The 25,161-nt window shown below is 35.3% G+C and overlaps 1 protein-coding gene across 2 annotated transcripts in view; it reads left to right on the top strand.

Moving 5' to 3' along the window:
* The window catches only part of EDIL3 (EGF like repeats and discoidin domains 3), a 392,993-nt gene that overhangs the window by 138,162 nt on the left and 229,670 nt on the right, over positions 1-25,161 (top strand). The window lies entirely within an intron of this gene.

The following is a 25,161-nucleotide window of genomic DNA, read 5'->3' as shown; positions in this document are numbered from 1 at the left end:
GAAGAATGCTAATGGTAGAGAAGGCGCTGTATCTTCTAGGTTTTAGGACAATGGGATGGATCAAAGAGAAATGCCAGGAGCCTGAAGACCAGACATATTTATAAGGATAAAGTAGGCGGCGCAGCTGTTGTGGTTAGCAATAAATAAAAGGCCCAGGCAGACCAGCAACATCAGGAAAAAGGAGTCAGGTCCTGAGATGTAGGGGTCAGAGGCTGGTCTGAAGAGGAAAACCAGATCTCAGCACTAGATTCCTTCTTAGACAAGTAATTGCGGAAAGGAGTTAAGTCTGAGAGACAAGAGCAGGAAATGGTTACTGAAACCAATGAACAAAAGGCAGCCTGATTTTATAGGAAGGAGGGGGCAATCTAGCCCAGTTACTGGAACTTAGGTACAAGGTAGGGTCATTTCAATTCATAGACCTAACTTATTTCCACTGGTTCCAGACTTCCTGTTTTCTACCTTCCTCCAAAAGTGGCTGGGTGGGGATCTTTATCTGTAGGAGTAAATTTGAAAGATCAAAAATTCAGTGGAAGAAAATGAAGTAGATGTCTTACAAAAATCTTTCATAAACCCAAAGGATGCCTTATTGCATGATACTCATTATAATTCCTTTGATAATGGAATCACAGAATTAGATAAACTCTCAATTATATGAGCTCCCTATCATTTTCTCCCAGTCTAGTCAATATTGTGCGGCCCATTTTTAGGAGCAATCTAATCACATGACTCAATAGCAAACTCATCCGTTGCTATGACTCCTCTTGTCTAATTCCTGACTTCTTTTTGCCCTAACTTGAGGCATTAGTGTTCGCTGGGTTGCCCAAAGATTCCTGTATTTCTCAACCTTAGTTGAGTTTTCTCTTTGTATCAATTCTTAATGAGCAAGATGCCTTTCAGCTCAGGCTCGTTCCTCTCCCATCTTACACCCCACACCTTGCTCTGTTGCCTGCCAAACAATTTTGGTGCCAATGCAAAAGAATTACGATTTTTGCATAGTGAGGATTAATTTTAACATAGTGTAAATGATATTTAAGTATAATATAACTATTTCTTGGTGTGATTTTATTATTTTAAAGTTATTTTAATAAGTTATCTGCCTACTAAGAAAACCTTCTGGCAAATGCAACTGAGTATTTTTTTCCCTAAATATTTATTTTACTCTAGAGTGATCTGAACATCATAAAGTTTAAATTATGGTTTAAAAGTATTTTTGTTTTTAGATGTGACCAGATGTTTTTGTTGTGATTTTAGCACAGACTTTTAGAATAGAACAAAAAGGTATTCTTAAGGAATATTTTAACAAAATATTTCATATACAGATCAGCATTGAGAAAATTTGTCATTTAGGAAAGCAGGCACTCCTTCTATATAAAAACTGCCAGTGGGAGTTAAATGTTTTCCTTTTAATTTTATCAAAGTACATAATAAAAAGAGTATTATTGTGTAGTATTAAACCTTTGACAAAATATTTATTATGAGATTTGTGAAAACTTGGTTTTATAAGGAACGTGAATAGTTGTGGAAAGTGGATTATGATTACTTTAGTTCTTTTTGGTACCATTTGCCACCAGTTATTTCAACATTTTTCTTAAATGAATATTTATTATCTGTTTATGTAATATTCTTCTTCATTAATATTTATTCAAAATATATCTTTTATTTAAAACTGTTATACAGAATATATTTATTTCATAAATGGTTAATAATGCTCTGTTTCTACTCTCATCATCTTCCATTAACAGAATTTATCTAGAATAATCTTTTCTAAGCTCAGACTCATGTTATGGTTCTTTATTTTTTCTTTCTTTCCCAGTACTTCTCCATACTGTTTGTATCATCAATGAAATGCAATCTTTTGTTTGCCCCCCAAATTTTACCTGAATTAAACATTTACATGTTCCTACATGATATCTTCAATATCCTTATCAGACTCATATTCTTCCTTCAGATTCACAGCATAATTGGACAGTAATTCCTTCAAATACATACTTTAATTTCTTTAAATTAAATAATTTAAATGTTTCCAGTAGAAGATCTGCTAATCCTCAAAGTTCAATAGGAGAAGAAATTATAAAGTAAATGGGGGTGTCACAGGCTCCTGATTATTAGTTATTAACATATGAATTATGAATTAAGAATGATCATTTTAAGCGAATCTACACATGACATCAGTGCAGGTCCCTAGTGGATACTGCTACTGAATGATACTCTTTATTAAATGTTTGCAATGTATGGATATTGTATAACAAATCTAGGTTGTTTTTACCCCACAGGTACACAGAATTGGATTAATTATAATTCCACAATGTGACAAATTCTCATTGTTCAAAACTATTTCTAAAAAGAATAATAGGTTTCTATCTTGAATAATATATAGTGTGAAAAAAATCAGAACAATAGACAATATAACTCTGAGAAAATTAATGAGATATTAGATAGTGTTTTACTCGTGTTATAATGCTACAAAATGATATAGGCCTTTCTCTTTACAATAGAGCCTATTTGATTAGCCTTTAATTTGGAATTATTATGACTGCTGTTATTCAAACAGATAACTGAACCCTCTAGTCTGTTTCCACATTACAATGTTTACAAAATTTTTAAGCTTTATCCTGTGTTTATTTATTCAAATATGCCTAATTTCTCTTACTTGAACTTCTAAATTGCCATCCAAAAAAGCAAGCGCTTAATAACTGCTTTTTTTGTGTGTTATTTTGTGGATGGGAAGCATAATACATCACATCTGTGTTTCTCCTTGTGGGGATATATCCTGTTATTGAATATAGAGCATCTGCTTGTTAATCATTCATCTCTGAAGGTTCTGATGGGATGCATTAGCCTAGAGGAACATGTTTTGTAGCATCTGAGTTACTAGGGCGGTTTCACCTAACACCTGTTTCTGTAACTACTGAAAGCTCCTTTTTATTTATCTTAGTTGAATCTTATGCTCAGATATTTAAACATCTTATTTCATTGAGTATAAAGAGCACACCCATGAACTATACAAGAAATCTATTCAAACTAGGTTATATCCCAATAATTACAAACTAATGAGATTCATATTTTTAGAGTGGCCATACGGATGCTGTACTTTCAAATGAATCACCTTTAGAGGTGATATATATGATCCAATTATGTTGCTATTGCTCAAATAGTTTTTGGAAGTTCTCTTTTGTAATTTCCTTCAGAATCTGCTTATGACATTATAACATAAATTATTCCTTTATAGTTTCAGAACTGTGCTACTGTATTCATCAGACTTTGGCCTAATAAATATGCCTTCAAAAACAAAGATTTACAATTATTAAGAATGTGTAGTGTGTGTGTATCTGTGTGTGTGAAATATAGATCCGTTTATAACTTTGAAAAGAAATCAGTTTACAACTTTTGAAAGGTGATACATAATATTTAGATTAAATTTCATAAAATAACACTCTTTAATAAAGTTAAGTCAGTGGCTGCTTCCCACTCAGTTGCACAAATCCAATTTTCATTTATCTTTTATTTAAATTTCATAATAGGGAGAGGCTTCATAAACTGATTATACCCATACTTTTGTCTGTGTCCTTTAAAAAATTAAGACATTTGCATTAGAAAATTGACTTCTACAAATGAACTAATCTATATAAAATTTAATTTATTAACTGTAAGGTATATTAAATCAAGCTTATTCTCACATAAATTTCCTCATTCCTCTTAATTTATTTTGTCTTATTAGCTATTATTTTACCTCTCTGGAAATACCATTTATTCATCAAGTTGATGAAATCATTATAAGAATAACAGCAGGGCCAGAAATGAAAAATGTTATTGAATGGGATCAAAATCGGTCAAAAACCGGCTTGTGGAGATCTTTATAGCTCTACAGTAGGACAGTGGCTAAAATTAAAACCACTTACTGTTTTATTCTTACCACCGCAAAAACAAAGCTTGATTTTTTTTTCTTCTTCTCTTGCCTAAGGACAGATTTTTAATTGTTCTGTCACTTTGTTTTTTAATATTAAAGAACTGGGTTTGGGCTTATATAAATACTGAGCTAACAAAGAATAACAAAAAGTTATGATTAGAAAAAATGGAACTTTCAGGTGAATGTAAAAGACCACCAGCTATGTTAAAACACTAAACTATGAAAGCTATACTGTTCTTTATATGTTTATAATGTTAAAATTTCATAGTTTACTTAAATGTTAAACTTATTTGAGGACTATTGATATCTGATCCCACTTGGTAGTGTTGATAGACATTGCCACCTGCATGCAATAGTTTCTAATAAACTAATTGTGATCTCTGTGATGCCCATCAGAGATCCAGATAATAGTGACAGGGCACACCAGAGCATCATCATTTTCTCTGGTTCCTTCTAAATCTTTTAATATGTTTAATCTTTCAGAAGACCAGCTTGGCCATTGAGGAAGTACACACAACACCAATCGTCTACACATATAATAGAATACTGACTGACAATAGTAAAGATTTATAACTACAGTTTTACATATATAAATATACATTTATGCCTTTATAGGTAAATCATATGTATATGGTTATACAGATAAACCGTGTGTGTGTATAAATATATGTATATATGTATGTATGCATGTGTGTGTGTATATATATATGTTTAAAACAAATGTTACATATTTCTGTAGCTAAACACAGTACATGGAGTAATTAGATATTTTTCTCTAACTTTTAAAATATTCAGTTTTGGCTCTACAAAAGCTTCCCTTCTGTTTATAGTGAATTTTGTGATTTTCTTAACTATGCTGTAGATTTCTTTTAGACTCTTTCCTGTTTTTTTTTTTAATGAAATTTAATTCTGCATGGCTGACTTTGCTCAATTATTCTACAACCCATGCATTTTGAAAATGAATAATATCTTACCATATTATTCTCTAATGAACAAGAGTTGCTTTTGCATTCTGATCTTAGCACTTTACTTCCTTGGGGTCTGAAATAGAGCTTCACATCCTCGTTTTTGTTCGCCTTACATTTGTTACACATTTTCTCCTTTCCTATATAGACATATTTTCCCTCTAGTGCCTGGAGCAACTTTACTAATTATTTTATCAAGTATATTCTTGTTCATAAAGCTACGCTAAGGAGGCTTAAATATTAAAAAACTTATATATAAAAACCAGAAGTTTATTGCTATGATCTCTAAAAACCAGAAGTTATTATTTGCAGATTCACAGTGGAATAAGGAGGAAACCATTGCTTCTAAAGATTAGCTTTGTCCAGTTTACTGAGGCTTTAGTGAAAAGGCCAAATAGAGCTGACATTTTTTTTTATAAAACAAAACTTTTTATTGATAGATGTGTGATATTATATTGAACTGTAGGAGAAAAATAGTGTTATTTAAATCTCTGTTTTATGTAGATAGTATTTTTTCATGTTTTTACTAAGATAAACTTCACTGTAGTATAGGATCATGTTACCAGTAGGGAATTTGGGAGATTACCTACTCCATATCTTTCTCTTTAGACAAGTGTAAGAATATGTTTGTAACTCTATGAATATAGATATAGTTATATAATCTATCATCTTTCCCCAAAAAGTATAAATCTGAACTTGAAGTAAAGTTAAAATATTGCCAAGAAATATGTGAAATAACAAAAATCCCTCATAGTATAACTTGAAGATATAATTTCTTCAGTAGTATATGTTAATATCTAGCAATGCATACATTCTAAAAACAGTTATTGTGTGACCTGCTTTTATTCATTCACTCATTCATTCATTCATTCGTTCATTTTTGAGAGAGAGCAGGGCAGAGGGAGTGAGAGCATCTTAAGCAGTCTCCACACCCAGAGCAGAGCCCGTTGTGGGGCTTAATCTCACAACCGTGAGATCATGAGCTGAGCCAAAATCAAAAGTTGGACCTCAACCAACTGAGCCACCCAGGTGCTCTTGTGTGACATGCTTTAGTTGTAAAAGAAAAGTCAGTTTAATGTTGCTTGATTAATAAGGGATTTTATTGGCTCACAGAATTGATCATAACTCATTGATATCACTAAAAATCTGTGTTTTGTTTTTCTTTTCCCATCTTTTTGTTCTGTCTTCTGTAGTATAAAATTTATTTTCATTTTCAAACTAGTTTCCCTCGTGGTGATGATATGTCTGCCAAAATCTACGGTGGCTATGTGCACCTTTATCTGTGTCCAAAGAGGGCAAAGAAAGCAAGCAGCCTAAGATCCACTCTGATTGGACAGGCTTAGATCCCTTCTGCCACCCCTCTGAAACAACCAGCTACTCAAGCCCTTCCCCTGGAGCATAAAGTTAATTTCTGCTTTCTCTCAGGATCGGGAGCTAAGGGGCAGATACGTGAATAAGAATCAGGGTACTCTTTTGGAAGAGACAGGTGGAGATATATAGTAGGTCAATGATCAGTAAAGCTCATAAGTAACCATTATAACACCTCTTTGTCATTTTTAACTACTTTCTTAGTTCTTCTACACTTTGGTATGTTTTTTGTATTATTTTATAAAAATTCTTAGGAGACTCTGGAAATCTGATAGTTGAGAAATACCTCAATACACATCTCAGTAATGCTAAAGTCTGTATTCATATTTGCAATGTTTTACATCATGACTTTTTAAAATCTCATCTTCACTATATATTTTTCTTTCATGTGCTTAAAAATATTTTTATGCTTGCCAGAACTGCGTATATGTATTATCTTTATTGAACTGATCTTTCTTTTTTCCCTTAATGATCTGTTTCTACAGAAACTACTAAGTTGCTCAACTCTAGTTCTTATATGCTACTAACTGTAATCTTCCTCTCCCACATTTCAAAAAATGCCAGTCATGTTAAATTTCATTGTCCAGAAATTCCTAAGGGTATTAGATACTATCATTACTTAGCTTAACCCAGGCTGATATTATCTTATTATAGATAAACATTTTTTTTATCTTGAACTTATAGCCAAAACATAATAATTTTGTTTAGAATATTAGAAAATGACCATTCAAATTTAGTAAAATTTTTAAGCTTGGGGAAAAAATGTGACTTAATCTTTGCATGTATGTTGCTGCGGCTTTAAAAATTCAACTTTTTGAAACTCACTTCCATCATAATGTTGAAAAATAACTCCAGAGATGTAAATAAAATTTTGATTTAATGTTTGTAGAAATTTCATATCATTTCAATCAATAATAGATTTTGTGCTGTTGACCTTTAGAATACTGGGAGAAAAAAACAAAAATTAAACCCAAGTTAATGTTAAGCTCAAATACTGAAAAAGCACCAAATTAAAAACAAAATGGTCAGAAAAGTATACAAATGGAAGCGGAGAGTGTATCAGTAAGGATTCTCCAGAGAAGCAGAACCATATAGGGCACCTGGGTAGCTCAGTTGGTTAAGCATCTGACTCTTGATTTCATCTCAGGTCATAATCTTGGGGTTGTGAGATCGAGCCCCACATCAGGCTCCACGCTGAGTGTGGAGCCTGCTTAAGATTCTTTCTCTCCCTCTCCCATGCCTCTACCACCCACTCCTGCTCACTCTCTCTCTCCCTCTCAATCAATCAATAAACCATACGTGTGTATGTGTATAAATACATAATATATATAGTCTAAAGAGATTTATTTTAAGGAATTGACTCACATGATTGTAGGCTTTGGCAAGTTCCAAATCTGTAGGGCAAGCCAGGTCAGCTCGAAACTCAGGTAGGATTTTTATGTCACAGTCTTGAGTCCAAGTTCTTTTTTCTCAGGGGAACCTCAGGTTTTACTCTTAAGGCCTTAACTGATGATTGGATGAAGCCCACCCACATTATAGAGGCTAATCTGCTTTTTTAAAGTCAACTGATTGTAGACAGCTACAAAATATCTCCACAGCAACATCTAGACTAGTATTTGACCGCAGGAACTGGACACCATAGTTTTAGCCAAGTTGACACATAAACTATAACCATCATAGAGAGCGAATAAAAATTATGTAAATGTAAAATATTTTAATTCTCAATAAAGCTGTTTCCGGAGAAACAGATAAACATAATTTCTAACATTTAATAATGTGCTTGTTGCTCCACTATCTGTACACACATAGACTTTGAGCTTCTTTAATTTTTATTCATCCCTATATTGGTTGGATTTATCTTTAAGGCCATCTCCAATTGCCTGGCCCATTTTTTTGCTGTCTCTAGTTTCACCTCAAAGTTTAATACAAATAGATCACTGAGAAGTATTAATTTAATATTCCAGGGATTTGTGGGCTCAAGGAAGGCATTAAACTTTCTGGTTCATGATGGATAAAACTCCATGGACTTGCAAGCCTGAACCTATGCTTCTAGTGCTTTTATCTTCAGATAAATAGCTATCTCCTGCCTATAAAGTATTTTCCTTTTACAGCTTTCATTTTCATCATCTGTAAAATGGGATAATAATAATGCCCACCTTAGAGGTTTGCTATAGGGATTAAACGTGATGATACATTACAACACTTACCACATGATGCCCATTCTATAATAAGTACAGGGAATCTATTATTTTTACTTTCGTTATCATCAATGTTATTTGCCATATTATTATTACTATTATTGTTAGTATTTTGGTTATGATTTTTAGGCAATATGTGGAGTATTCTGTGTACAGTATTTTATTTAATTTTCACAATAAAGCAATACAGCTTAAAGATAAAATATATCTATATACCTATTATCTATCTGTCACCTATCTGTCTGTCTAGATTCCTACTTCTAGAGGAGAACACTGAATTTTTTTTTAAGATTTTATTTATTTATTTATTTGATTGAGAGAGAGAGAGAGAGAGAGAGAAACAGCATGAGAGGGGATAGGGTCAGAGGGAGAAGCAGGCTCCCCGCTGAGCCGGGAGCCCAATGTGGGACTCCCAGGACTCTGGGATCATGACCTGAGCTGAAGGCAGTCGCTTAACCAACTGAGCCACCCAGGCACCCCGAGAACACTGAATTTTAAAGCATAAAGAAATACGCTCAAAGTCATATAATTAACAAGTAACAGAAGCAAGATTCAAATTCAACTTTCCCTGGGGAAACTTGTGCTTATCCTACTTCAGCAAACTCTGCCTTTTTATTTGCTTATAAATAGTTTTAAATAACATATATTTCTTTCAATTATAAAAGCAATACACAGTTATTCAATCTTTATGCATATATTATAAAACTGAACCTAATAGCATGCAAAATTTTACCTATCATTTTAAATGATGGTCTGATCCCTATAGTAATTTATGGGCCTTGTAGATATTCTTTAAAAGAATAAAATAGGAAATGAAAATCCACCTGGCTGCCTCCATCCATATTGAATATTTGCATTTAAAAAAAATAGTCTGCCTCAGTCTAGCAGCTCTTACAGTCTTCTCCATCCCAGTGGCTCAGAATGGAAACTGGATATAATTTGTACCCTTCTCCATTACCCCTCTGGATGCATTTTCTAAGACTGCCACCCTGTCCTTCCATTTCTGTAAAACCAGCACAAACCCTGGGCACATTCCCGTCATAGGCAGGACTGTGCACTATGGATCCATCTGATGGCTTCTCCCAAAGGTGTCTGCATGACTACTCGATCACATCTTTCCTATCTTGATCCAAAGATGTCTTCTCAGGAAGGCCTGACTTCTGTTTGTCCCTAAAAAGGTCACACCTTTTCACTTTGTCAGGTCTCCTGGTCTGCTTTATTTTTTAATGTTAGCACAGTCTGAACACTCTACATATATCACTTCTTTATTGTCTATCCAGGCTGAATATAAACTCCTGAGGCATGGGATTTTTTTTGGTCTATTTTATTCACTACTGAATCTCCAGCTACTAGAACAATGTTCAGTATATGGTAGATGCTTAATAAATACTTGTTGTATGATTGAATTAATGAATAGAGTCAGCCATACTGGTTATATGCCGATTTTAAAGCACTATCAACTCAAGAACATACACAGTTCTTCTTTATAAAATGAAATAGGTGGGTGATGATAGATATATTTCCCCATTTAAGAAATAAATAAAGGATAACACTAATAATTTGCTAAGAATCTTAAAGATGCTTTAAAATTACTGAAATCTGTTGGCATTGGTCTTTGTTTTTCTGCTTTTGTTGCACTAGAGTAAATGTGTTTTACTTGGTAATTCTTTCAAGGTGGTGTCCTCAGAATGTCAGTAATTTAACCATTGTTAGTAATTACTGTGTGGAAACTGCAGCAGTGATTTTAAGAACCCTCAAACTTGACAGCAACCATAATCCAGTGCTGGGCATGGGCAGGAGAGTGGGTGGCTCAGGGCAAAGAGGCAGCACAGAATGCAGGAAGCTGCACACAGGGGCCCTGCAGGCCTGCGGGGCCACTGGGCTGCCTGAGTTTGAACTCCAAGAGGAATGAGAAAGGGCCTGCAGTTGTTTAGTATCATAACTTAGTCATGACCACATCCTTATTGATTCCAGTCTCCTCAAGTTCACAGACACTTCTGAGAGATCTTTTTTTTTCAAAGTTGCATGGATGGTAGATTTTTTTAGGACTTTGAGTAGCACATTTAAAAATAAAATGTACCTGGGCATAGTATATTTTGGGGATACACTTAAAAAAAAAGATGGTTACCCAAAACAGACTTTCAACTGCTAGAATTCACCAAGATTTAGAGGTTCATTCCCTATTTAGTTAGCTAATTTTCTGCTTCTCTAAACAGAAGTCTAAATGAGAAATACCCAGTATTTTTTATCCAATTTAAGTGATATGCTTAACATAACATCCATATCTATTCATATCTAATTCTCTGCTTCTCTAGACATAAATCTAAACAAGAAAATTTCCAGTATTTTTCTTTATCTAATTTAAACAATATCCAGTATTTTTACCCAATTTAAATAACATTGTTGATTGTTTCAAAAGCTTACCAGAGGCTTTTGGAAAAGAATAAACAATCCAGTTCTCAAAAATAAAAACAAAGAATAAAACCCACTGTACATATCTGCCAGTGATTTGTGCTGGGGCTTTAGATGTTCTACAGAGGACATCATGATGCCTGCCTGAGACAGAGACAATCTGAAATTACTTCATCGCATAACTTAGGGTTGAAAAATGGATTGGGAGGAATTCTGCAAGTACTGAGCTACTAATATAAACAAAGCTACAATAAGAATAATTGGAAAGTGAACAGACAGGGATTTTTTTCCCCCCAGAATTTTAACATTCTGCACCTTCACCTATCAAACACATTGTTTTACACTGTTTTATTTATAAGATCTTCAAGAAACCACTGACAATTCTGATTCATGTTGAGTTCCTATGATATGCCAATCCTTAGTCTGATAATCTTTAGGCAGAATACTCAAGGAATTTGTCTAACTTTTGAGATTGTTGAGAATTCATAGAGCTGTAGAAAAGGAAGATTAGCATATTTTTAAGTAACTTGAGTTTTCAAAACGTGATTTTATTTTCATTCTCTTTTGTGTCTGTCTCCCAGTTACTCTGTGCTTCCTGACACTTGGGTTGGTGATAGGAGGTTGAGGGATAAAACTAATGATTCACACTAATTTTATTCTTATTCTGGAAATGAGGGAACCAACAAAAGCTGGTCCCTTAAGGCATTCTTTCATTTTACTCATGAAACCTCTATCTGGTTTTTATGACCCATCACACCATGTTTCTTCTCCCTAGGAGATAACAGCCTCCTCTATTCCAAGTCATACATGCTGTGTTCATTCTTACCTCAAAGCTTTAATTCACATTTTTCTGTTTAGAGCATGCTTTTCTTTCCCTGTCATATCTCCAAAACCTATCCATCTTTTGCACTCACAAGGTGTGGAGAGGCAATAGTTTCTATCCTTAAAGGGATTTAGTTCCTTTGTTATGTTCTGGATCTGCATTGGAGTTGTTTTTCCACTTAGGCTGGGGACTCACATTTGACTGTGAGTCATTCTTCTATTGCATTCCCAACAATGCTGAAAACAGTCAGGGATGAATACCTGTTTCATGATCTCTAGATAATATCATTAAAAGTATTATCACCTGTTGAAATCATAAAACAGAAAGAAAGAGAGAGAGGAGGGAGAGGGAGAGTGATCGATCAAATGAACAGTGCTTTTCAAATATAGAAAATACGTAAACTGTATCACAGTACCCATATGCAAGCGCTGGATTTGTGCACATTGCAACTATGTAAGTCACTTTTCTTGATTTATATCATTCTCTAATCACTTTGATTATCTATAGCTATGTTTCCCAATGTTTCCATAACCAATTACCATAACCCTGGTGATATAAAACAACACTAATTTATTCCCTCACAGTTCTGAAGATCAGAAGTCTGAAATCAAGGTGTCGTCAGCGTTGTGCTCCCGCTGAGCACTCTAGGGAAGAATCCTTCCTTGCCTCTTCCAGTTCATGGTGGCTGCAGCATTTCTTGGCTTCCTTGGCTATAGGCACATCACTCCAGTCTCTACCCCATATTGGCATTACCTTTGCCTTTTAAGTCTGTGGCTTCTCTTATTCTTTCTATTATAAGGACACTTTGTCATTGGATTTAAGACCCACTCAGGTACTCTAGGATGATTTCACTTCAAGATCCTTAATTAGGATCTTTTTTTTTTTCAAATAAGGTAACATTCAGAGGTTCCAGGGATTTGGCTGTGGACATATCTTTTAGGGGAATACTATTCAACCTACTACAGCAGCTGAAGTAAGATGTGGTAAATAAATGTAAAATGAATTAGCTTGTTATTTTCTGGACCTGAAATTTTTAAGTAAATGAACATGTTAATGTATAATGAAAGATTCACAAGAGTTGGTAGAATATTTGTTCTTGTACTTCTGATATTTTGCACTTTCTGGCTTAAAAAATTGGTCATAAAAATATAATGATGAGATCCTGGTTTACTCAATAAAACAACATGGATAGCATTCATAAAGCCTGCATATTTTGTCAAAACCTCAGCCAATATAATTCAATAAAGGTAAAGCTAACCGCAGTATCAGTGGAAATTGTTTATGTTCGAAGAAATGATTTCTACATAAAAAATAAATTAGATAACTATAATAAGTAATATTTTAACTTTATGTTTGTGAAACATCTGGAGAGAGAAAAACCAGAGATAATCAATATTATAACCACATTATAAAGTAGCTTTTCATTTTAAAGAATAAAAATAATAGTCACAAATTTCTTCTTAAATATTTTGACATAACTTTATAATTGCTTCATGTTTTATGGAGTCTTGAACCTTAATGCTGGATTCATTAATTTGTAAATACCAGGAAAAGAAAAGCAGAACCACAGATTATAGAAACCTAAATACTTTTGTTTTACCCAGTCAGCTTAGAAGTAACACAGAATTAGAAAACATACAACTAAACCTTACCTTATTTCCATTTCAGTTTTATCATTTATTGGCAGAAAAAATCAGCTCAATATGGATTATCTGTTTTGAATAGAAAATAAATATTTACTGTGGTAAATGAGAACAGTGTTTTGTCCAAATTCATTTTAGCAATTTGGGAGCTAAAGCTTGATCTTACTGTGAAGAATACAGGGATTTTGAAACTATTGCTACTTTAAATTTCACTTTCATGATAATTTTAACATATAAATCTTGTTGGTAAACTAACAATATTTTTTACACCTAGAAAATGTCCCTTGAGGGGAGTGATGCTAAAAGGTGAATTAGAATGGGCTTAGAAACAAGTCTAAGCTCTTTCTAGATTCAGGTAGCAAGAACCAAGTGTCCCACTATGATGTCAAAATGACTCCTGGGAAATCATCATGTTGAGTAACTTGAGGGATAGAGCAGAAAATACTAGTAGATTGCTGTAAAAAAAGATGTGTCAGGAAAACATTTTAATGGAATTTCTTCCACTTTATTTACCATGAACTAGCTACTCAATAAATATGTGTTTTCTGTTGCTAAGTGTTACAGCACTGCCAATGTTTCTACCCCATGATTGATAGAAATTGAGAATAGCTTTAGTGTTCACCATCTGTCATTAAAGAGTCAAATTATTCAAGTGGACACAGCTTCTTTGTAAGATTTTAAATATTATGGCTATTACACATTTCACATTGCCTCTGTGGACAAGATGCAATTTTATAGTGACACATCTGACTTTATTGATTTTTTTTGCTCCTTGTCAGATTACTGTCCATCCTTAATTTTGTTGGTTATTTGAATGTTTCTAGCTATTTCACATATTTTGGGGCTATCTAAAAACTTTCCTGAACAAAGTGGGAAACAGATACGTATAAACATATATTCACGACTGAGTAAAAAGCTACTACTTTAATTTTCAAGACTACTTATAGGGCACATTGCACTTAAAAATTATACAAAAGTAACATTTCTCTTTTAGGTCATGCAGCCATTTTTTGATAGTTGGCTTTGGGCCAATTAACTTATGCTTATAAATGGTCACAATAGAAAAAAGAGAATTTTAAGAATGATTTTGAGATCACTAATATGCTATTTAAAAGAAGAGCATAAGGCTCTTTGAAGGATACTTATGTATCCCCACATTAATTGGAACTTAAGCAGACAAGGGAAGGACAGTTTGCATGTAGACTTAGAGATAGAAACTAATTCGATAATGAATAAATGGGACATTTAATGGAGATGCATGCAAATTTCAAAATAGAATTGAAGAAAAGGAAAGAATTTTATAATTAAGGAATGGGCTGAACATCAAAAACATGGAACTTAGTTATAAAAATATATTAATTATCTTTTTTAAAAATTTTATTTTATTTTGTTATGATATGTTAGTCACCATACAGTACATCATTAGTTTTTGATGTAGTGTTCCATGATTCATTGTTTTCATATAACACCCAGTGCTCCATGCAATACGTGCCCTGTTTAATACCCATCACCGGGCTAACCCATCCCCCCACCCCCCTCCCCTCTAAAACTCTCAGTTTGTTTCTCAGAGTCCATAGTCTCTCATGGTTCATCTCCCCCTCCGATTCCCCCCCCTTCATTCTTCCCTTCTTTCTCCTAATGTCCTCCATGCTATTCCTTATGTACCACAAAGAGGTGAAACCATGTGATAATTGACTTTCTCTGCTTGACTTATTTCACTTAGCGTAATCTCCTCCAGTCCCATTGATGTTGGTGTAAAAGTTGGGTATTCATCCTTTCTGATGGCTGAGTAATATTCCATTGTATATATGCACCACATCTTCTTTATCCATATCTTCTTTTTTTGAGGAACCTCCACACTGTTTTCCAAAGTGGCTGTACCAACTTGCATTCCCACCAACAGTGTAAGAGGGTTCCCCTTTCTCCACAACCTCTCCAACATTTGTTGTTTCTTGCCTTGTCAATTTTTGCTATTCTAACTGGTGTAAGGTGGTATCTCGATGTGGTTTTGATTTGAATTTCCCTGATGGCTAATGATGATGAACATTTTTTCATGTGTATGTTAGCCATTCATATGTCTTCTTTGGAGAAGTGTCTGTTCATGTCTTCTGCCCATTTTTTGACTCGATTATTTGTTTTTTGGGTGTTGAGTTTGAGAAGTTCTTTATAGATATTGATAGCAACCCTCTGTCTCTAGTGTCATTTGCAAATATCTTCTCCCATTCTGTGGGTTGCCTCTTTGTTTTGTTAACTGTTTCCTTTGCTGTGCAGAAGCTTTTTATTTTGAGGAAGTCCCAAAAGTTCATTTTCCCTTTTGTTTCACTTGCCTTTGGAGATGTATCTTGAAAGAAGTTGCTGTGGCCGATGCCAAAGAGGTTACTGCCTATGTTCTCCTCTAGGATTTTGATGGATTCCTGTCTCACATTGAGGTCTTTCATCCATTTTGAGTTTATCTTTGTGTATGGTGTTAGAGAATGGTCGAGTTTCATTCTTCTGCATGTGGCTGTCCAATTTTCCCAGCACCATTTATTGAAGACACTGTCTTTTCCATTGCATATTTTTTTCCTGCTTTGTCAAAGATTATTTGACCATAGAGTTGAGGGTCCATATCTGGGCTCTCTATTCTGTTCCATTGGTCTATATGTCTGTTTTTGTGCCAGTGCCATGCTCTTTTGGTGATCACAGCTTTGTAATATAGCTTGAAATCAGACAACGTGATGCCCCCAGCTTTGTTTTTCTTTTTCAACATTTCCTTGGCGATTTGGGGTCTTTTCTGATTCCATACAAATTTTAGGATTGTTTGTTCCAGCACTTTGAAAAATGTCATTGGAATTTTGATCAAGATGGTGTTGAAGGTATAGATTGCTCTGGGCAGCATAGACATTTTAACAATGTTTATTCTTCCAATCCATGAGCGTGGAATGTCTTTCCATCTTTGTGTCTTTTTCAGTTTCTTTCATGAGTGTTCTGTAGTTCCTAGAGTATAGATCCTTTACCTCTTTGATTAGGTTTATTCTGAGGTATCGTATGGTTTTTGGTGTTACTGTAAATGGAATCGATTCTCTAATTCTCTTTCTACAGTTGCATTGTTAGTGTATAAGAAAGCAACTGATTTTTGTGCATTGATGTATCCAGCCACATTACTGAATTGCTGTATGAGTTCTAGTAATTGGGGGTGGAGTCTTTTGGATTTTTCACATAAAGTATCATGTCATCTGCAAAGAGAGAGAGTGACTTCTTCTTTGCCAATTTGAATACCTTTTATTTCTTTTTGTTGTCTGATTGCTGTTGCTAGGACTTCTAGTACTATGTTGAACAATAGCGGTGAAAGTGGGCATCCTTGTTGTGTTCCTGATCTTAAGGGAAAGGCTCTCAGCTTTTCCCTATTGAGGATGATATTTGCTATGGGTTTTTCATAGATGGATTTTATGAACTTGAGGAATAGTCCCTCAATCCCTATACTCTGAAGAGTTTTAATCAGGAAAGGATGCTGTATTTTGTCAAATGCTTTTTCTGCATCAATTGAGAGGACCATATGGTTCTTATCTCTCTTCTTATTAATGTGTTCTATCACACTGATTGATCTGTGAATGTTGAACCACCCTTGCATCCTGGGGATAAATCCCACTTGGTCGTGGTGGATGATCCTTTTAATGTATTGTTGGATCCTACTAGCTAGGATTTTGTTGAGAATTTTGGAATCCATATTCATCAAGGATATTGGTCTGAAATTCTCCTTTTTGATGGAGTCTTTGCCTGGTTTGGGGATTAAGGTAATGCTGGCCTCATAGAATGAATCTGGAAACTTTCCTTCTGTTTCTATTTTTTGAAACAGCTTCAGGAGAATAGCTATTATTTCTTCTTTGAATGTTTGGTAGAATTCCCCAGGGAATCCTTCAGGCCCTGGACTCTTGTTTTTTGGGAGGTTTTTGATCACTGCTTCAATCTCGTTACTGGTTATTGGCCTATTCAGGTTGTCAATTTCTTCCTGTTTCAGTCTTGGGAGTTTATAGGTTTCCCCCCAGGAAGGCATCCATTTCTTCGAGGTTACCTAATTTATTGGCATACAGTTTTTGATAATAATTTCTAATAATTGTTTCTATTTCCTTGGTGTTAGTGGTGATCTCTCCCCTTTCATTCATAGTTTTATTAATTTGGGTCCTTTCTCTTTTCTTTTGGATAAGTCTGGCCAGTGATTTATCAGTGGTTTATCAATCTTATTAATTCTTTCAAAGAACCAGCTTCTAGTTTCATTGATCTGATCTACTGTGTTTCTGGTTTCTAATTCATTGATCTCTGCTCTAATCTTAATTATTTCTCTTCTAACGCATGGCTTAGGCATTGTTTGTTCCTTTTTCTCTAGTTCTTTAAGGCATAGAGTTAGTTGGTGAATTCGGGATTTTTCTATTTTTTTGAGTGAGGCTTGGATGGCTATGTATTTCCCCCTTAGGACCACTTGTGCAGTATCCCATAGGTTTTGGACTGATGTGTTTTAGTTCTCATTGGTTTCCATGAATTGTTTAAGTTCTTCTTTGATTTCCTGGCTGACCCAAACATTCTTGAGCAGAGTGGTCTTTAGCTTCCAAGTGTTTGAATTTCTGCCAAATTTTTTCTTGTGATTGAGTTCCAGTTTTAAAGCATTATGGTCTGAGAATATGCAGGGAGTAATGTCAATCTTTTGGAATCGGTTGAGACCTGATTTGTGACCCAGTATGTGGTCTATTCTGGAGAAAGTTCCATGTGCGCTCGAGAGGAATGAGTATTCTGTTTTAGGGTGGAATGTTCTGTATATATCTATGAGGTCCATCTGGTCCAGGGTGTCATTTAAAGCTCTTGTTTCTTTGTTGATTTTCTGCTTAGATGATCTGTCCGTTGCTGAGAGTGGAGTATTGAGGTCTCCTACAATTAACATATTGTTATCAATATGACTCTTTATTTGGTCAAAAGTTGGCTTATGTAGTTGACTGCTCCCATGTTGGGGGCATAGATATTTAAAATTGTTAGATCTTCTTGTTGGATAGACCATTTAAGAATGATATAGTGACCAAATTGGAGGTGGAGATGAACCATGAGAGACGATGGACTCTGAAAAACAAACTGAGGGTTCTAGAGGGGACGGGGGTGGAGGATGGGTTAGTCTGGTGATGGGTATTAAAGAGGGCACATTCTGCATGGAGCACTGGGTGTTATGCACAAACAATGAATCATGGAACACTACATCTAAAACTAATGATGTAATGTATGGTGATTAACATAACAATAAAAAAATTTTAAAAAAAGAATGATATAGTGACCTTCTGTGTGTCTAAAACTATAGTCTTTAGCTTATAATCTAATTTGTCTGATATAAGAATTGCTACCCCAGCTTTCTTTTGAGGTCCGCTGGCATGGAAGATGGATCTCCATCCCTTCACTTTCAGTCTGGATGTATCTTTAGGTTCAAAATTAGTCTCTTGTAGACAGCATATGGATGGGTCCTGTCTTTTTATCCAGTCTGCAACCCTGTGCTGTTTTATGGGAGCACTTAGGCCATTCACGTTGAGAGTGATTATTGAAAAATATGAATTTATTGTCATCATGTTGCCTGTGAAGTCCTTGTTTCTGTAAGTTGTCTCTGTAAATTTCTGTTCTATATCACTCTTGGAGTCTTCTCCTTTTATAGAGCCCCCCCTTAATATTTTTTGCCCAGCAGCTTAGTGGTCACATATTCTTTCAGTTTCTGCCAGTCTTAGAAGCTCTGCATCTCTCCATCCATTCTAAATGACAGCCTTGCCAGATAAAGTATTCTTGGCTGCATGTTCTCCTCATTTAGTACCTGAATATGTCTTGCCAGGCCTTTCTGGCTTGCCAGGTCTCTGTGGATAGGTCTGACATTATTCTGATGTTCCTCCCTCTGTATGTAAGGAATCTCTTCCCCCTAACTGTCCTTACGATGGTTTCCTTGGTTCTAAGATTTGCAAGTTTTACTATTACATGCCAGGGTGTTGGCCTGTTTTCCTTGATCTTGGGAGGGGTCCTCTCTGCCTCTAGGACATGAATATTTGTTTCATTCCCCAGATTAAGGAAGTTCTCAGCTACGATTTGCTCAAATATATCTTCTAGTCCTCTCTCTCTCTCCATCCCCTCAGGGATCCTGATAATTCTGACATTTGGCACGTTTCATAGTGTCACTTATTTCTCTGATTTTATTTTCATGGATTTTGAGTTGTTTTCCCCTGGCCTCCTCTTTTCCCTTCTTTTCTATCAATTGGTCTTCTACATCACTAATTTGTTCTTCTGCCTCGCTTACCCTAGCTGTTAGATTATCTAGATTAGATTGAATCTCACTGATAGCATTTTTAAGTTCTGCTAGTTCAGCTTTCATTTCTGCCCTTAGAGACTCTATGTTGCCATTAATCGATTTCTCCATTCTAGCTATTGTCTTCACAATTGCTACCCTGAATTCCATTTCCAACATCTTAGTTATATCTGTACCCATTTGTAAATCTGTGGCAGAAGTCACAGTCTCTGAGTCTTTCCTATTTTGGTGGTTCCTCCTCCTAGTCCTTCTGTTGAGGGGTGGTTGAGGGAATGTACATAGTCCAAATTATTGACCACAATCCAAGCAAGATGCACCCGTTTTATAGGGACCTTAGTGTTGCAGGCCTCTTGTTCTCCCAGCCTGTCTTCTGAGGGAGGGGCCTGTCGTGCTGTTACTCAGGCAGCCCTGTTTGGGCAGAGTTTCATTGCCCCCTGTGGGGGGGGGGGATGGGCTCAGTGAGAACCAGTTTTTTGGAGCTTTTGTTCTCTGGCAGCTCTCCCTGGCAGGTTTCCACGTCTCTTCTGAGAGTCGGAGCAGAAGAGATCATTTCCAACCCTCTGCCTCAGAGCAGAGAGATTGCCGTCTGTTCTCCAGTGAGCTCTCCAGGCCACCCTGTCTCCGTTTCTGTCTGTCTGCTATAAACTGCAGTGTCCTGGGTTGTGCGCACCTCAGCAGTGCTCCCAGTCCTCTCCTCCAGGTCGGGTCTTATCTCTGCCCTTTGTACTTCTAAAACCAACAGCCGCCCCCAGATCATATGTGCAGCCCCGTGGCTCCAGGTTTCATTCTGGGGGGCTGCCCTAAAGTCCTTTCCCCATTGCTACCAGTCTGCCAGTCTGTGCCCAGTCCCCAGCATGGGAGGCTTTCGCTCACCGGCAGTGCAGGATCCCCAACGGCTCCTTCCCTCTTCCATTTATCTTCTGATATCTGCCCACAGAATCACGGCTCCCTGCTTCATACCTCAAAACCAGCCACCTGCAATATTCTGATTGTAGAGTTCCAGATATATCTTCTTACATCTCAGGCTGATTTCATGGGTGTTCAGAGTGGTCTGGTAGATATGCAGCTCAATTCACAGGACTGGTTGGAATAGGGTCCTCTACTCCTCCGCCATCTTTTTTCTAATCTATATTAATTATCCTGATGGCAAAAATTCCAATTGTATTTTTATTACATTTTGATGAAAATAAAGGAAATGTTTTCTGTACCAAATATAATTAGGATAGACACACAAAAAAAAAGTATTCAAAATATTTTGAAATAGGTTGTGTTCTCTATTGTTAGTTTCAATGGATATATAGAGGGATATATGGAAAGTGAATGTGACTATCAAGGTTATATAAATGTGTAGTTTTGCTTGGACAATTGGTAACTTTCTAATGAAATATTTTAAATCAATTTTGTAATTTTGTAATAACAATTATTAGGTTTATTCACTGTGTCCAATAAAAGCCATAAACATTATTTACTAAGATTAATTTGTGTTTGTTGTTTTGCTTTCATTAGCTATTTTAGAATTAAAGTAATAAAAGTACAGAGCAACAAAGATGGAAATCTCAGTTGAACAGACAGGTAAAGCAAACCTGTTTTCTAATGATGGAATCCAGTATTTGTAAGAGTTGTTGATCATGTGTGAGGAATGGCAAAAGCATGCAACAATCCAATTTTTTTTTTAAAAAAGAATGTATCTACAGATGTGTACTTTCCTTGCATGAAATGTTGCCTCTTTTCTGAGATCAGTAATATGAGATATGCAAGTAGTTTCTCTTAAGTTATGTAAAATGAGTATTTTTTTTAGAGAAACGTTGACACTTTTTTTCTAAGTAAAGAATAATGTCTTCTCAAAAGTCTAGAAATGGGATGAGCCCTTGACTGAAAGTTTTTAATGGCAACTTGTGAGAGTACAAGGCTTCCATTATGTGATAGATTTTGTAAGTCACTCACCTAGGTGACCTTTCAATTAAATTATTGGAGTGCATTCTAATTTAGCATTTCCCTGAAGATCACTTTGAATATTCATCCAATTCAGAGGTTCCCATGCATCTCATTAAGCATTATGACCCACCAGGAACATGTACTTTTGGCACACCAAAATCAGCACTGATTCAAATTCCTTTGGAGAGCAATTTGTGGAATTAATTTACCTATATGATTTAGGCTTGTTATGGGGTTCATTCAACATCTGTTGGGTCATCTTTGCTAGAGACTTTTTATCTGAAGAAATAAAAAAATATTCCTAGTGGTAGTATTTACTTAATTCCCTAGATTTTAATTTAGGCAAACATGAGGTATAATGCTCATAAAACACCCCATCTTTGAGATTTGTTCAGCTTAATGTTCTGCAGAATATTAATATATTAAAAGCTGAGTACTTCTCAGTTTTTTCTCTCACAAGTTAACCATTTGAAGGCAAAATTCATTAGTTTGAAGATAAATCTAGTTAGTTTTTTCTGTAGCATTCAACATGAACAATGGTCCATTACTTCTTGACATTTTCTGCCTCGACCTCCATGGTACTGTATTCTTGGTTGGCTTGAAAGATGTCAGTTCCTATTTAGTGTTCTGTTTTCTTTACCTCATGAATATGGTCTTTACTATCTCCTTGACCCACTTTTCTGTAATCTTCCCCAGGCTTCCTGTGTAGACAGTACTCCCAAATCTGGGTAGCTAAACCTCAGTGACTCAGTTCTCTCAGTGAAATGGTGAAATTATGTAATCATTATTAGAGATATTACATGTAAAAGACCAAGGAGAATAACCAACTCATAGTACATGTAAGGCTTCTCTTTGCCCTCTTTTCTATAGCCTGGTCTCTCTCCTGAATTTCAGATTTCTATTTTCAGATATCAGCTAGCCACATCTAATGGCCTATTTGCAAAGATAAATATTCTTTACTTTCTTTTCCCCCTCTGCCTTCATGTATTGCCTCTCTCAATGACATTACCAATATTTCTGTCAGGCATAAAACATCCAACCTCCCTTTAATTCCACTGTCTTCTTCAACATTACCTTTATACTCATTTGTTTCTCACTCTGCAATACTATTAAGTCCATCCCCTACTATGGACTCCTGACCGACATCCTATAGTACTGAAAATCTGTGTTTGCACAAACTTTGCTTAGCTCTTTATAGTTTGCAAAATGTTATGCTTTCTTGCTGAATCAGACCAGATGAACCTGGTTATGCCTCAGGAACAAGCCACATACAGATCCAGTGACTTAACATACATGTCCAGTGTGGGTCAGTAGGGGATCTCTGCACATTGTAGACACTCAGGGACCCAGGCTAACAAAGGCTACATCTCAAAAGTTGTTTCTACATCACCAAAGCAGTGTGAAGCAAACATGGTTAATCATTCATTAGTTATTAAAACATTTGTCAGAAATGATGCACATTATTCTCACATTATCGGGCAAAGAAATTCACATGGCCACTATGAACTTCAAAAGGGATGGAGACTTACAGTCTTATCACGTATCTCTGAGGAGAACTGATACATCTGTGAAGTCTTAATGCTAAAATCTGACAGTTATGAGGACTTTCACACTAGTTTCCTTGACGGTATTGACATTCCTCTTCCTCAAACACTTTATGACAAAATTTTCCCTCATAGCCCTGCTATTTCTTTTTTTTTTTTTAAGATTTTATTTATTTATTTGAGAGAGAGAATGAGAGAGAGCACATGAGAGGGGGGAGGGTCAGAGGGAGAAGCAGACTCCCTGCCGAGCAGGGAGCCCGATGCGGGACTCGATCCAGGGACTCCAGGATCATGACCTGAGCCGAAGGCAGTCGCTTAACCAACTGAGCCACCCAGGCGCCCATAGCCCTGCTATTTCAAAAAATCATCACTACATCAAAAACGAATGATGTAATGTATGGTGATTAACATAACATAATAATAATAAAAAGAACAAAAAAAATTACATATCAGTCCTTTTCCGTATTTCCCTTGGAAGCACAGAGCTCAACTGTATGTTTAATCATATACACTATATATTTTATATATTTGCGTTTCCTATTCTGTATGATTTTTAAATTCTATATTTGTACTATAAGATCTTTATTTTATACCTTTCTCAACAAAATAAACTGCAAATGAATGTAATATACAAAAAAAATCATTGTACTTTTCTCAGTGTCTTGCATTGTGTATATACTACATTTTTGCTTAATTGTAGCATAGACTGTGCACTTTCATTTTGCATTTAATAGAATTCCATGTAGATTTTAGCATGTAACTGTTTTCCCAATTTTTAATTTAGTTGGTTATATCCTATTCTACTCCATAGTTATGTTATGTTGAAGGTTGCATAACTATACCTCAACTTGTGGGTATTTAGATTATTTCAGGCATCTCATTTTTAATCTATACAACATTTTTAGAAAGGCTGACTTAGTAGAGTTGAGCTATTTCAAAATATTGGATTATCAAATCAGCATTGTCAAGTCAGAGATTTGTCAAATCAGAGATCTTACCCAATATCAAAGTACTAATTATTTCAAGGATACAAGCAATCAAGAGGCACAGGCAAAGCAAGGAGAGTTTTAGGACATTGACAATAGCTCCCCAGATTCTTCTTTCCTCTATTGAACACATGCTTTCTGACTCAGATAAACAGATGAGGTTTCTAAGAATGGTACATGTGTCACAATATCTGTGAGGGTGGGGATGGAGAGCTGTTTAGGTAATTAGCTATCTTCATGTAGTTGTATAGTTTGCATGACATTTGCCATGAAGCTATGCTTTATAATTCTATGGATTATAGATTTGTTTACCATAAACAACCCTAAACTAGAGGCATCCTGCTAAAAGCATTCACGAATGAGGTTTCTCATCCTAGTAAATATTATTATGTTTACAAAGAACTGAAACATCTTTCTTTTTTTTTCCTTGGATCATACACCTGATTAAAAAGAAGAGAAATGGATTATAAGCCAGTTGCTTAACTGTTTTAGCCACAAGTTTCAAGTGGTATATATTTGGGAATTAGTGTTTACATCCCAGATTATTTCTTTGAGATTTGAGATACAAGAAGTTAATTTTTTCATTACCCAAACAAATAATATTCTATTAAAATGTTATAAGACATCCAACTTTCCCCCAGTCTGCATCTGAATGCCTTATGCTTGATAAATAATTTTCTTGGGCTTTCCTGTGAGGGTGAATTTTAGTGAAAATCATATGAACTGGAAGATGTATCACCCTGTCTTTCTCTATATAAGATAGTTTTTCCAGTTTCCTTCCCACTTGCCAATACTTTCCAAGGAAGTTGTTTTCTTACTAACAACGTCTACATAGTTAGTAATGCCTATCTGCTACTAACATTGGCCTAATTTAGACTTAAGAATTTTATTTTTGTCTCTTTTAAAATGAATTTCATTAGAATAATTATATGATTGATCGCTTCAGTTTTGTTAAAACAAGTATATGTTACAAAACTAATAAATTTAACAATTTGGATGTGTCATATAAAAATATACTCCTTTTAAACTTGAAACCTCATCAATTAAAATACATAATAATTTAAGATGATATGGCCATTCTT

This window comes from Mirounga leonina, unplaced genomic scaffold (assembly GCF_011800145.1).
Source record: "Mirounga leonina isolate KUSES-001 unplaced genomic scaffold, KU_Mleo_1.0 Mir_168, whole genome shotgun sequence".
NCBI lineage: Eukaryota > Metazoa > Chordata > Mammalia > Carnivora > Phocidae > Mirounga > Mirounga leonina.
The sequence above is the reverse complement of the archived record's forward strand: the minus strand, read 5'-3'. Positions and strand labels throughout refer to the sequence as shown.